Source organism: Monodon monoceros, unplaced genomic scaffold (assembly GCF_005190385.1).
Source record: "Monodon monoceros isolate NGI ecotype Baffin Bay Population unplaced genomic scaffold, NGI_Narwhal_1 Super_Scaffold_5, whole genome shotgun sequence".
Taxonomy (NCBI): Eukaryota; Metazoa; Chordata; class Mammalia; order Artiodactyla; family Monodontidae; genus Monodon; species Monodon monoceros.
In genome coordinates, this window is record NW_021703782.1 from 76,956,614 (window position 1) to 76,970,527 (window position 13,914).

At 42.0% G+C, this 13,914-nt stretch overlaps 1 non-coding gene across 1 annotated transcript; it reads left to right on the forward strand.

Annotated features, from left to right (window-relative positions):
- Positions 1-368: 368 nt before the first annotated feature.
- On the forward strand, positions 369-471 carry LOC114884921. The gene has a single exon (XR_003790977.1). It is a non-coding gene; the product is annotated as a U6 spliceosomal RNA (small nuclear RNA).
- The last annotated feature ends 13,443 nt before the right edge of the window (positions 472-13,914 follow it).

Consider the following 13,914-nt stretch of genomic DNA (forward strand, 5'->3'; position numbering starts at 1 on the left):
CTGTGTTCTTCTTGAAATGGAATAAATTCTTGGCTGAAATGGTGGCTCTCTTGAAAATCAGACAACCTGCTTCTGAAGCTCTGTGATATGGTCCTATTGTTAAAAACATAGTGGTCATTGTTTGGGTTTCCTAGGTAATAGACTCTAAGGGATTCAGCATATGAATTTTGGTGGGACACAAAAATTCAGCCCATAATAGCCCTCCTGGTGTAAAAGCAGCCCTATCTCCTCCTCATGAGCAGGATCAGTTATGTGCCACTAGGATAGTGACTCCTTTCCTTGCCTGCTGGTCTCTTGACATAAAAGTCCAACATGACTGGGGATAGCCATAGTTTAAAGTTAGCAGATATAACAGAATAGAAAGTCCAGTGCTCACTTCAGCAGCACATATACAAAAATTGGAACTATACAGAGATTAGCAAGGCCCCGTGCAAGGGTGACACACAAATTTATGAAGCATTCCATGTTTGTTTTTTTTTTTTTGGATGGTATGATCCCATTTTTGTTAAAAAAAAAACAACCACACAGGTGGGAAAATGCATAATATATAAATGGGAAAAAGTCTTAAATGGTAAATGCCAAATTGGGTAAGAGTACTGGGAGTTTCTACATCTTTGTAGTGTTTGATTTGTTTGTTTGTTCATTTTACAATGAATACATATTACTTTTTTCACTTAAAAAAGCATTTATTCCATCCTTCCCTCAGACAGAGAGGGATCTTTCTTACTTGTTTTCTTTTTTTTTAAAGTAATATATGTATATATAATTTATTTATTTTTGGCTACGTTGGGTCTTTGTTGCTGCGTGCAGGCTTTCTCTGGTTGCAGCAAGCAGGGACTACTCTTCATTGCGGTGTGTGGACTTCTCATTGGGGTAGCTTCTCTTGTTGCGGAGCATGGGCTCTAGGCGCGTGGGCCTCAGTACTTGTGGCACAAGGGCTCAGTAGTTGTGGCTCACGGGCTCTAGAGGGCAGGCTCAGTAGTTGTGGTGCACGGGCTTAGTTGCTCTGTGGCCTGTGGGATCTTCCCGAGCCAGGGCTCGAACCCGTGTCCCCTGCATTGGCAGGCGGATTCTTAACCACTGCGCCACCACAGAAGGCCTTACTTATTTTGTTTTTTTTAAAGTAGATTTAGAGCAGTGTTGTCAGTTTCTTTGACTATCTATTCCAATGTCTCATAACTATTTCCCTTATGCTGCTGTTTTAAGCCAAGTTTCTCAGTAGAAAGCTCACCATCATGTACATGGAAGTGCATGCTTAATAATAATAGCTGTTATTTATTCGAGCAATCATTATGTCCCAGATCATCTTCTAAGCACTTAATATGTATTAACCCATGTAATTTTTAATAACCCTATTAGTAGCTGCAGTTTACAAATGGAGAAATAAAGCATAGCGTTTAAGAAACTTTCCTAACTTGCAGACTGTACGCACATACACTTCATATAAAGAATCCTCCCTGCACTTGAGAAATACTCTTTTTTTAAAAAAAATAAATTTATTTTTTTTTTTTTTTGGCTGTGTTGGGTCTTTGTTGCTGTGCGTGGGCTTTCTCTAGTTGTGGCAAGCGGGGGCTACTCTTCATTGCAGTGCGCGGGCTTCTCATTGTCGTGGCTTCTCGTTGCAGAGCACAGGCTCTAGGCATGTGGGCTTCAGTAGCTGTGGCACGTGGGCTCAGTAGTTGTGGCTTGTGGGCTCTAGAGCCTTAGCTACAAGATAGTGCCATTTTCTCATAGTCGATTTCTTTCTGTCTCTGGTTTTGTGTTTGTTTTGTTCATCATGCTTTCTAGATCCTCACACGACACTCACTACTTGAAGGCACCCTGTAAATGTCAGTTAGGAAGGCTGAAACTTTTGTTGCTTCATCAGTAGGCAGGATAAGCTTCCTGCTGCCCAGTGCTGGGGAGCTGCCGATATGACTTTAAATCTTGAAGTCTGGGAAAGTGCACATTCCATGTTTTTAAGATGAAAAAAAAAAAGGAAGTCCAGAATTTAGTCCTTATATTTATGATCTGTTGACTTTTAAGAAAGTTACCAAAGGGGGCTTCCCTGGTGGCGCAGTGGTTGAGAGTCCGCCTGCCGATGCAGGGGACATGGGTTCGTGCCCCGGTCTGGGAGGATCCCACATGCCGCGGAGTGGCTGGGCCCGTGAGCCATGGCCGCTGAGCCTGCGCGTCTGGAGCCTGTGCTCCGCAACGGGAGAGGCCACAACAGTGAGAAGCCCGCGTACCGCAAAAAAAAAAAAAAAAAAGAAAGTTACCAAAGCAATCCAATGGGGGAAAGGATAGTCTTTTCAACAGATGGTGCTGAAACAGTTGGATATTCATATGTAAAAAATTAATGTGATCCTTGCCTCACACCATACAAAAAATTAACTCAGAATGTATCACAGACCTAAATGTAAAACCTAAAATCATACATCTTCTAGAATAAAACATAGGAGAAAATATTTGTGACCTTGGGTTAAGTAAAGATTTCTTAAATAAGACACCAAATTTTTAAATATACTACAGAATTTAAAACTTTTGCTTTTTAAGTGACACCATAAAAAATGAAGACAAATAAAAAGGACTGAAAGTACTTGCAAATTATATATATGATAAAGGTCTTATATCTAGGCTACCTAAAAGAACTCTTACATATGACATAATAAAAAGACAACCCAATTTAAATACCTTCACCAAAAGGTATGTCAGTGGCTAAAAAGCACATTAAAAGATGCTCAATATCAGTAGCCATCAGGAAAATGCAAATTAAAACTACAATGATATACTATTGCACAACCACTAGAAGAACTGTATTGGAAAGACTAATAACACCAAGTGCTGGTGATGATGTGGAGAAATTGGAACTGTCATACATTGCTTCGTGGGTATTTAAAATGTTACAATCACTTTGGAAAAACAGTTTAGCAGTTTCTTAGAGTTAAACACATCTGTATCATATGACCCACCAATTCCACACAAAGTTGTGTGTATAAATGTTAAATAGCAGCATTATTCGTAATAGCCGAAAACTGGGAACAATCCAAATGTTGATCAATGAGTGAATAGATAAGCACAATGTGGTACAACCATACAATGGAATACTATTCTATAATAAAAAGAAGCAAACTACTGATACATTTTACAACTAATGAACCTCAAAAGCATGCCAAGAGGACCTTCAAGATGGTGGAGGAGTAATACGTGGAGATCACCTTCCTCCCCACAAATACATCAAAAATACATCTACATGTGGAACAACTCCTACAGAACACCTACTCAACACTGGCAGAAGACCTAGACTTCCTAAAAGCTGTGTGGCTGTCAGGGTCTTGGTGCTCTAGCTGGGTGTCAGGCCTGAGCCTCTGAGGTGGGAGAGCCAAGTTCAGGACATTGGACCACCAGAGACCTCCCAGCCCCACGTAATAGAGCTCTCAGTCGGCAAAAGCACTCCCAGAGATCTCCATCTCAATGCTAAGACCCAGCTCCACTCAACAACCAGCAAGCTCCAGTGCTGGACACCCCATGCCAAACAACTAGCAAGACAGGAACACAACCCCACCCATTAGCAGAGAGGCTGCCTAAAATCATAATAAGTTCACACACACCCCAAAACACACCACCGGGCATGGTCCTGCCCACCATAAGGACAAGATCCAGCCTCATCCACCAGAACACAGGCACCAGTCCCCTCCACCAGAAGGCCTACACAACCCACAGAACCAACCTTACCCACTGGGGGGAGACACCAAAAACAATGGGAACTACGAACCTGCAGCCTGTGAAAAGGAGACCCCAAACACAGTAAGTTAAGCAAAATGAGAAGACAGAGAAATACACAGTAGATGAAGGAGCAAGGTAAAAAAACCATCAGGCCAAACAAGTGAAGAGGAAATAGGCAGTCTACCTGAAAAAGAATTCAGAGTAATGATAGTAAAGATCCAAAATCTTGGAAATAGAATGGAGAAAATACAAGAAACGTTTAACAAGGATCTAGAGGAACTAAAGAGCAAACAATAATGAAAAACACAATAAATGAAATTAAAAATTCTCTAGAAGGAATCAATAGCAGAATAACTGAGGCAGGAGAACAGATAAGTGACCTAGAAGATAAAATAGTGGAAATAACTACCACAGAGCAGAATAAAGAAAAAAGAATGAAAAGAGTTTAGGATAATCTCAGAGACCTCTGGGACAACATTAAACACACCAACATTCAAATTATAGGGGTGCCAGAAGAAGAGAAAAAGAAAGGGTCTGAGAAAATATTTGAAGAGATTATAGTTGAAAACTTCCCTAATATGGGAGAGGAAATAGTCAATCAAGTCTAGGAAGCACAGAGAGTCCTATACAGGATATATCCAAGGAGAAACACGCCAAGACACATATTAATCAAAATATCAAAAATTAAATACAAAGAAAAAATATTAAAAACAGCAAGGGAGGGCTTCCCTGGTGGCACAGTGGTTGAGAGTCCGCCTGCCAATGCAGGGGATACGGGTTCGTGCCCCGGTCCGGGAAGATCCCACATGCCGCGGAGCGGCTGGGCCCATGAGCCATGGCCGCTGGGCCTGCGTGTCCGGGGCCTGTGCTCCGCAACGGGAGAGGCCACAACAGTGAGAGGCCCACGTACCGCAAAATTAAAAAACAAACAAACAAACAAAAAAAAAAAAACAGCAAGGGAAAGGCAATAAATAACATACAAGGGAATCCCCATAAGGTTAACAACTGATCTCTCAGCAGAAACTCTGCAAGCCAGAAGGAAGTGGCAGGACATATTTAAAGTGATGAAAAGGAAAAACCTACAACCAAGATTACTCTACCCAGCAAGGATCTCATTCAGATTCGACAGAAGAATTAAAACCTTTACAGACTAACAAAAGCTAAGAGAATTCAGCACCACCAAACCAGCTTTACAACAAATGCTAAAGGAACTTCTCCAGGCAGGAAACACAAGAGAAGGAAAAGACGTACCATAACAAACCCAATACAATTAAGAAAATGGTAATAGGAACATACATATTGATAATTACCTTAAATGTAAATGGATTAGATGCTCCAACCAAAAAACATAAACTGGCTATATGGATACAAAAACAAGACCCGTATATGTGCTGTCTACAAGAGACCCACCTCAGACTTAGAGACACATACAGACTGAAAGTGAGAGGGTGGAAAAAGATACCCCATTCAAATGGAAATCAAAAGAAAGCTGGAGTAGCAATTCTCATATCAGACAAAATAGACTTTAAAATAAAGACTATTACAAGAGACAAAGAAGGACACTACATAATGATCAAGGGGTCAATCCAAGAAGAAGATATAACAATTGAAAATATTTATGCACACAACATAGGAGCACCTCAATACATAAGGCAAATGATAACAGCCATAAAAGGGGAAATCGACAGTTACACAATAATACTAGGGGAATTTAACACCCCACTTTCACCAATAGACAGATCATCCAAAATGAAAATAAAAAACACAAGCTTTAAATGACACATTAAACAAGATGGACTTAATTGATATTTATAAGACATTCCATCCAAAAACAACAGAATACACTTCTCAAGTGCTCATGGAACATTCTCTAGGATAGATCATATCTTGGGTCACAAATCAAGCCTTGGTAAATTTAAGAAAATTGAAATTGTATCAAGTATCTTTTCTGATCACAACGCTATGAGACTAGATAACAATCACAGGAAAAAAACTGTAAAAAATAGAAATACATGGAGGCTAAACAATACGCTACTAAATAATGAAGAGATCACTGAAGAAATCAAAGAGGAAATCAAAAAATACCTAGAAACAAATGACAATGAAAACACGATGACCCAAACCTATGGGATGCAACAAAAGCAGTTCTAAGAGGGAAGTTTATAGCAATACAATCCTACCTCAAGAAATAAGAAAAATCTCAAATAAACAACCTAACCTTACACCTAAAGCAATTAGAGAAAGAAGAACCAAAAAAAACCAAAGTTAGCAGAAGGAAAGAATCATAAAGATCAGATCAGAAATAAATGAATAAGAAATGAAGGAAACAATAACAAAGATCGATAAAACTAAAAGCTGGTTCTTTAAGAAGATAAACAAAATTGATAAACCATTAGCCAGACTCATCAAGAAAAAAAGGGAGAATACTCAAATCAACAGAATTAGAAGTGAAAAAGGAGAAGTAAAAACTGACACTGCGGAAATACAAAGGATCATGAGAGATTATTACAAGCAACTATATGCCAATAAAATGCACAACCTGGAAGAAATGGACAAATTCTTAGAAAAGCACAACCTTCTGAGACTGAACCAGGAAGAAATAGAAAATATTAACAGACCAATCACAAGCAGTGAAATTGAAACTGTGATTAAAAATCTTCCAACAAACAAAAGCCCAGGACCAGATGGCTTCACAGGTGAATTCTATCAAACATTTAGAGAAGAGCTAACACCTATCCTTCTCAAACTCTTCCAAAATATAGCAGAGGGAGGAACACTCCCAAACTCATTCTACAAGGCCACCATCACCCTGATACCAAAAGCAAAGATGTCACAAAGAAAGAAAACTACAGGCCAGTATCACTGATGAACATAGATGCAAAAATCCTCAGCAGAATACTAGCAAACAGAATCCAAGAGCACATTAAAAGGATCATACACCATGATCAAGTGGCGTTTATCCCAGGAATGCAAGGATTCTTCAATATACGAAAATCAATCAATGTGATACACCATATTAACAAACTGAAGGAGAAAACAGAAAGGAGAAAAGCCATATGATAATCTCAATAGATGCAGAAAAAGCCTTTGACAGAATTCAACAGCCATTTATGATAAAAACTCTCCAGAAGGTGGGCGTAGAGGGAACTTACCTCAACATAATCAAGGCCAGATATGACAAACCCACAGCCAACATTGTTCTCAATAGTGAAAAACTGAAACCATTTCCTCTAAGATTAGGAACAAGACAAGGTTGTCCACTCTCACCACTGTTATTCAACATAGTTTTGGAAGTTTTAGCCACAGCAATCAGAGAAGAAAAAGAAATAAAAGGAATCCAAATCGGAAAAGAAGAAGTAAACCTGTCACTGTTTGCAGATGACATGATACTATACATAGAGAATCCTAAAGATGCTACCTGAAAACAACTAGAGCTAATCAATGAATTTGGTAAATTAGCAGGATACAAAATTAATGCACAGAAATCTCTTGCATTCCTATACATTAATGATTAAAAATCTGAAAGAGAAATTAAGGAAACTGCCATTTACCATTGTAACAAAAATAATAAAATACCTAGGAATAAACCTACCTAAGGTGACAAAAGACCTGTATGCAGAAAGCTATAAGACACTGATGACAGAAATTAAAGATGATACAAACAGATGGAGAGATTCCATGTTCTTCGATTGGAAGAATCAACATTGTGAAAATGACTGTACTACCCAAAGCAATCTACAGATTCAGTGCAATCCCTATCAAACTACCAATGGCATTTTTCACTTAACTAGAACAAAAAATTTCACAATTTGTATGGAAACAAAAAAGACCCCGAATAGCCAAAGCAATCTTGAGAAAGAAAAACAGAGCTGGAGGAATCAGGCTCCTGGACTTCAGACTAAACTACAAAGCTACAGTAATCAAGACAGTATGGTACTGGCACAAAGACAGAAATATAGATCAACAGAATAGGATAGAAAGCCCAGAGATAAACCCACACACATATGGTCACCTTATTTTTGATAAAGGAGGCAAGAATATACAATGGAGAAAAGACAGCTTCTTCAATAAGTGGTGCTGGGAAAACTGGACAGCTACATGTAAAAGAATGAAATTAGAACACTCCCTAACACCATACACAAAAATAAACTCAAAATGGATTAAAAACCTAAATGTAAGGCCATACACTATAAAAGTCTTAGAGGAAAACGTGGGCAGAACCCTCTATGACATAAATCACAGCAAGGTCCTTTTTGACCCACCTCCTAGAGAAAATAAACAAATGGGACCTAATGAAACTTAAAAGCTTTTGCACAGCAAAGGAAACCATAAACAAGCCGAAAAGACAACCCTCAGAATGGGAGAAAATATTTGCAAATGAAGCAACTGACAAAGGATTAATCTCCAGAATTTACAAGCAGCTTGTGCAGCTCAATATCAGAAAAGCAAACAACCCAATCCAAAAATGGGCAGAAGACCTAAACAGACATTTCTCCAAAGAAGATATACAGGTTGCCAACAAACACGTGAAAGGATGCTCAACATCACTAATCATTAGAGAAATGCAAATCACAACTACAATGAGGTATCTCCTCACACCAGTCAGAATGGCCATCATCAAAAAGTCTACAAATAATAAATGCCGGAGAGGGTGTGGAGGAAAGGGAACTCTCTTGCACTGTTGGTGGGAATGTAACTTGGTACAGCCACTATGGAGAACAGTATGGAGATTCCTTAAAAAACTACAAATAGAGTTGCTATATGATCCAGCAATCCCACTCCTGGGCATAAATCTGGAAAAGATGAAAACTGTAATTTGAAAAGATTCATGCACCCCAGTGTTCATAGGAGCATTATTTACAATAGCCAAGACATGGAAGCAACCCAGGTGTTCATCAACAGATGAATGGGTAAAGAAGATGTGGTACATATATAGAATGGAATATTACTCAGCCATTAAAAAAGAATGAAGTATTGCCATTTGCAGCAACATGGATGGATCTAGAGATTTTCATACTAAGTGAAGTATGTCAGACAGAGAAAAACAAATATTATATGATATCACTTATATGTGGAATCTAAAAATAATACAAATGAACTTATTTACAAAACAGAAACAGACTCACAGACATAGAAAACAAACTTATGGTTACCAAAGGGGAAAAGTGGGGGAGGGGGAGCGATAGATTAGGAATATGAGATTAACAACATATACTACTATATATAAAACAGATAAATAACAAGGATTTACTGTATAGCACAGGGAACTATATTCAGTATCTTGTAATAATCTATAACAGTAAAGAATCTGAAAAAGAATATATATATATACACATACACACACATTATATATTCATAGACATATATACATACATATATATATCTGAATCACTTTTCTAATACACCTGAAACTAACACAATATTGTAAATCAACTATAGTTCAGTAAAAAAAAAAAGAGAAAAAGAACTAGAGGAAGAAATTGTAAAAAAAAATTGAACTAGAGGAAGAAATTGTAAAAAAAAATTGAAAATATAGTGTAAGAAAATGAAAAAAAGTTCAGATTGCTGGGTCCTACCTTTGCAGATGGTCTTAAAGATCAGTGTTTTGGTTTTCTGTTTTAAATAAATGCTCTCCATGTACCTCTGATGTACACCAGTCTTGGGAATCACTGACCCCACTAAACCATCTCTGGTTTAAAGGTAGAGAAACTGAGGCCAAGAGATGTTTGTGAATTGCTCGTGGACCTGAAGAAGGGGTGCTTGTTTTCTACTTGGTAATGATACAGTGTCCAAAAGAGGTTATCTCAGGATGTCAGGATTTAAGGGACGCAGAATCAATTTTAGAGAAAGGCTGCTTTACTATCAGGGAGTACAGAATTTAAAGCTTGGCAGAATCTTCAGATATTAAACCCATCAGGTCCTCTTCTCTAACCCACCTGTTGTTACAGGGGTCCTGTCTTCAGGAGGTGATTTCTTGGCTTCTGTTTGTACATTTTGAATAATGGTGGGAGTGCTCACGGCCTCCAGTGTTGTTGTCGGGAAGTCTGGGCTGTTAATTAGAGCTCTTCAGGGACCTGATATGTGCCCTTTTCTAACTTATCCCTTCCTCCCCTGGTCCTAAGTCAGCCTCCTGGGCTCATGCAAAACACATCTGCTCCCTTGCTACAACAGCAACCTTCAGAGCTTTTGGAAACAGTTGCCTTGTTCCCTCACCCCTTCTCCCTGCCTCCTCTATGCTCAGCCCTCTTTGCATCAGACTCTTTTTTCCTCCCATCTGGTGAATAACTAGCTGTAGAGGTCACGCGGCACTACCCAGGGTCCCATGTAGGCTGGGTCTGTTGCTTGCCAGTTTACCAGGGGCCGGGAGAAGTGACTGTATTCTGGGTGTAGAGGGCTCCAAAGTGCAGCCACAGCTTGCAGTGCACAGGAGCTGCAGCTACTCACAGTGTCCTTGCCTGCCCTTGGGGCTCAAGGAGACGAGGGCTGACTCTCAAGGCTGAGACTCAGCCCGGTACCCCAGCCCGGAGGAGATGGCGCTGCAGGGTGGGCGGGCAAGCCTTGCCGAAGCCCTGGGCCAGTACGCCCTTCTCTGTGCTCCATACTGCTCTCCAGAGGGTCCCATGATGACTCTCTCAGTTTAGAGCTGGGTTGTTTTGGGGCCAGGCCCTATCCCAGAAGCAAAAGTTTGGTGAGTTGGTAAAGTTTGGTGAGAGGCTCAGAATTTAGACTTCACCTCATAGATCCAATTAGACAATGTTGTGAAGTCTACCCAAAACTCCCCTCTCACTAGGAATGGAAACCTCAGCTTAGAATGTTCTCTAGCCAGGTAATCAGAGTTCTCCCGGGCTTTGATCACAATTGGTCCAAGAGCCAACAGTTGGCTCTGTCATTGGCCCTAAAAAGAGCCTCGAAGGGAAAAAGAGCTGGGCCTCAGTGAATTCAAACGTTCCTGGGAACTTTGGACAGATTCCTGGCCACCTAGGCATCTCCTCCCCTCCACTGGGTGACCCAGGGTGCTCTCTCTCGCTCTCTCTCTCTCTCTCTCTCTCTCTCTCTCTCTCTCTCTCTCTCTCTCTCTTCCCCCCGCCTCCCTCACCCTCTCTCTCCCCCAACAGCCTGCCCTCCACTCTGAACAATCCCTATGCTACAAACATGTCATGTGTGCCAGGCCTTGTGCCAGATACCAAAGGGTAGGGGTGAGTGGGTGACACGATGGCCAGAAGTGAGTCTTTGCCTTCAGAGAATGTCCAGCAGAGTGGGAACATCCAGAGACTGAGGCAAGACTGAGAATGTCACAAAGCTGTCCAGGGGGCTGGTCACGGGAGGAGCAGGCAGAACTAGCCCAGGGTGACAATAACAGGGATGGAGGAGAGAGTGGCCCTGGGAGACGTTTAGGAGGAAGAAATGATAGGATTTAGAGATAGATCTGGGGTGGGACATGCAGAAGAGAGGAAAATGAACAATGGGTAAATTCCCAGATCTTGTGAACGGGAAGAAAGACCTGGAGGAAGTTAGGAGGAGAGCCTGTCTGGGCTGGTGGAGGTAGGGTGGCTACAGCGTTGTCTCTGACATTTCTGTGTACAGTTTCTCTACATCTTTGTGCCCAGCTCCAGGCTGGTTACTAGAAATAGAGATATGACTAAGAGATAGTTTCTGTGATTGAGGGAGTTTACGGCCAGTTTGATTTGTTGTATTTGAGATAATGGTGAGGTATTAATATTAATATGGGTTGCCATTAATTTACAACTGTTTTCTTAATCTTATCTAATGCTCCCCAAGCCCCATGAAGTAGGTACGAGGGATACTTGGATGTAAGCAGGTGGAAGGACCCTCCTTCGCTGGGCTGCAGTGACTCGTATTTGGGATGTCTAGCATCTTTGACCTCTGCTCTCTAAATGCCAGGAGCCTCCCCCTCCTTCACGCTTGGGCCTCCTCAAGGGTTAGGGGATGTCTTGGGGTTCATGGGGGACAGTGGCACAGTCGGGCCTCATGGTTGAACAGGCACTGGACTGTCAATCAGAATCTGAGTGGCTCCTGCTGGTCCCTCTGTGGCAGAACTCTCTGTCCCCCAACTCCAGGGGGGACTGCCCCGGGTCTGTCACAGGGACTGTCCCTGTGACTCAGCTTCAGCTCCCACAGGCCAGGCCTCTCCTCACTACCCGCTTTCTTTGTGTTACTCTGGTTGCTCCTTCCTGTTCTTCCTTCCTTCCACCAGCTGCTGACTCTGTCCTGGTGTTTTGAGTTCAAGCTCGTAAGAGACAGAACTAAAGGGTTTGGTTACTCATCATCCAGTATCAGCCACCAGACAGCCCATATGCTGACTGCCCCTGGGACAGGGGTCCACTGGTCAGTCAGGTGAGTCCTGTGGCCAGGGCGCCTCGTGGTACAGAGCATGGAAACAATGTAAGGGACCTCAGAAAGAGACTGTGATGCTTCCTGGAATGAAGCAGCGAATCAGGCAAATATTGTTTAGACGATCCAGCGTTCAGACATGAGAAATTATACACTTACCTCTCCCCTGAGTGCTTGCTGCAGGAGTGGGCTCCCCTCCATGAAGGGGCAGTGCTTTGGTCCCTCTCCCTTCCCCCCCTTCCCTTCTTCCTCTTCAGGGAAGTTCTGTCTCTCTGACCTTTATAGCACCTGATTCCAGCCCTGGTATTATCTCAAAATGGTGGTGGTTCTTTTCCACCTTTACAGAGAATGTGCTGTTACTCATGACTCCCAACAGAATCTCAAAGTGTTTTGATCAGGGATCTGGTTACAGACCTTATGAATCTCGTGGGGTGTCACGTCCACATTTGTCCTTAGAAAGCCACGATAAACAGATGCCCCCCAGGAAGTGCTGGGGTTGGTGGAGTTCAGACTACCCCTTTGGTCCAATTATCTATGGCAAACTCACATTTACACACATACACACAAACACACTTGTAGAAAGATTTCTGACACACAAAGCTTTCTCTTGGCCGACTAAAACCCAGTATTCCCTTGGCTGGTCTGTCCGAGCCTTCCCTAGACAATGAGGAATAATGAGAAGCATCTTCTGCAATACCTCAAATTTCAATGCCCCGAGCGAGACCCTACACACTGAGTTAGTGAGAAGCCTAACCCTGGGCTACTCAGTGTGACAGAGGGCAGCATCGGCATCACCTGGGAACTTGTTAATGCAGATTCCTGGGCCTTTCCCGGGACCTACTAAATCAATCTCTGTGGGTGGGGCCCAGCAGCCTGCACATGCACCTATATGTGTGTGTGTGTGTGTGTGCCTCTGTGTTTCCAGTCTGTGTTTTAACAATTCCTCTAGGTGATTCTGATGCATGCTACTGTCTGAGAAGCACTGGTCTATCTAGACTTTTCCTAGGATTGGGGTCCCAGTTATTCCTTCTAAGGAATCCAGGAGGAAGGAGGGTGTTTTTTTATGCAGGATCAGAACAGCTGCCTGTAATTCCTCTGCTCTGGAGACAACTGCTCTTCCAGTCCTTGCTTTCCCCTAACTCTTGACTTTTGACCCTTGACTGTCCAAACCCCTGTTGACCTCCTCTGGATCACTGGTCTCTGTGGCCTTACTCTCTCCTCTGCAAGCGGCGAACCTTGTTCCTATCCTCAGAATCCACTTGCTCAGAGGGTTCTCACGACAGAGTGGATGGGTCCCTAGTGGCCCAGAGGTCAAGGAAACCATGTAGATATTATGAATTTGCATTTCAGGGGGCCCCCAACAATCTTCCATGGCAGTACAGTTAGACTTGTATCTACAGACAGCAGAGCAGTGCTAGCATCTCCAGGGTTCCAGCCGCTCTCCCTAAGTGATGGATAAGTTGATGAGTCCCCAGCTGAGACCTCTCCCCCACCTCTAGCTGAAAGTTCCTCAAACACACTATACTCCAAAATGAATTCATCTTCTCCCCAAAAACCAAAAACTTGGTTGATATTCTCCACTTTGGTGGTGTCACCATCACCCAGCCATCACTTGAGCTAGAAATATTGATTCTATTCTCTTTCCCCCCTGCTATATCCAACCAAAATCTACTATTATATTTTGTACTTACCAAACCTTTCTTGAATCTCCCCACCTTCACCACGCAGTCACTCCCCAGTCAATGTTCTTATCTTTGTTTGCCTTGAAGTGCTTCCCTGTCTCTTTAGACCTTGTCCTCCTGCCCCCAGTCTTGCCTTGACATTGTGCCCAGAAGGATCAACCTAAGATGCAAATTT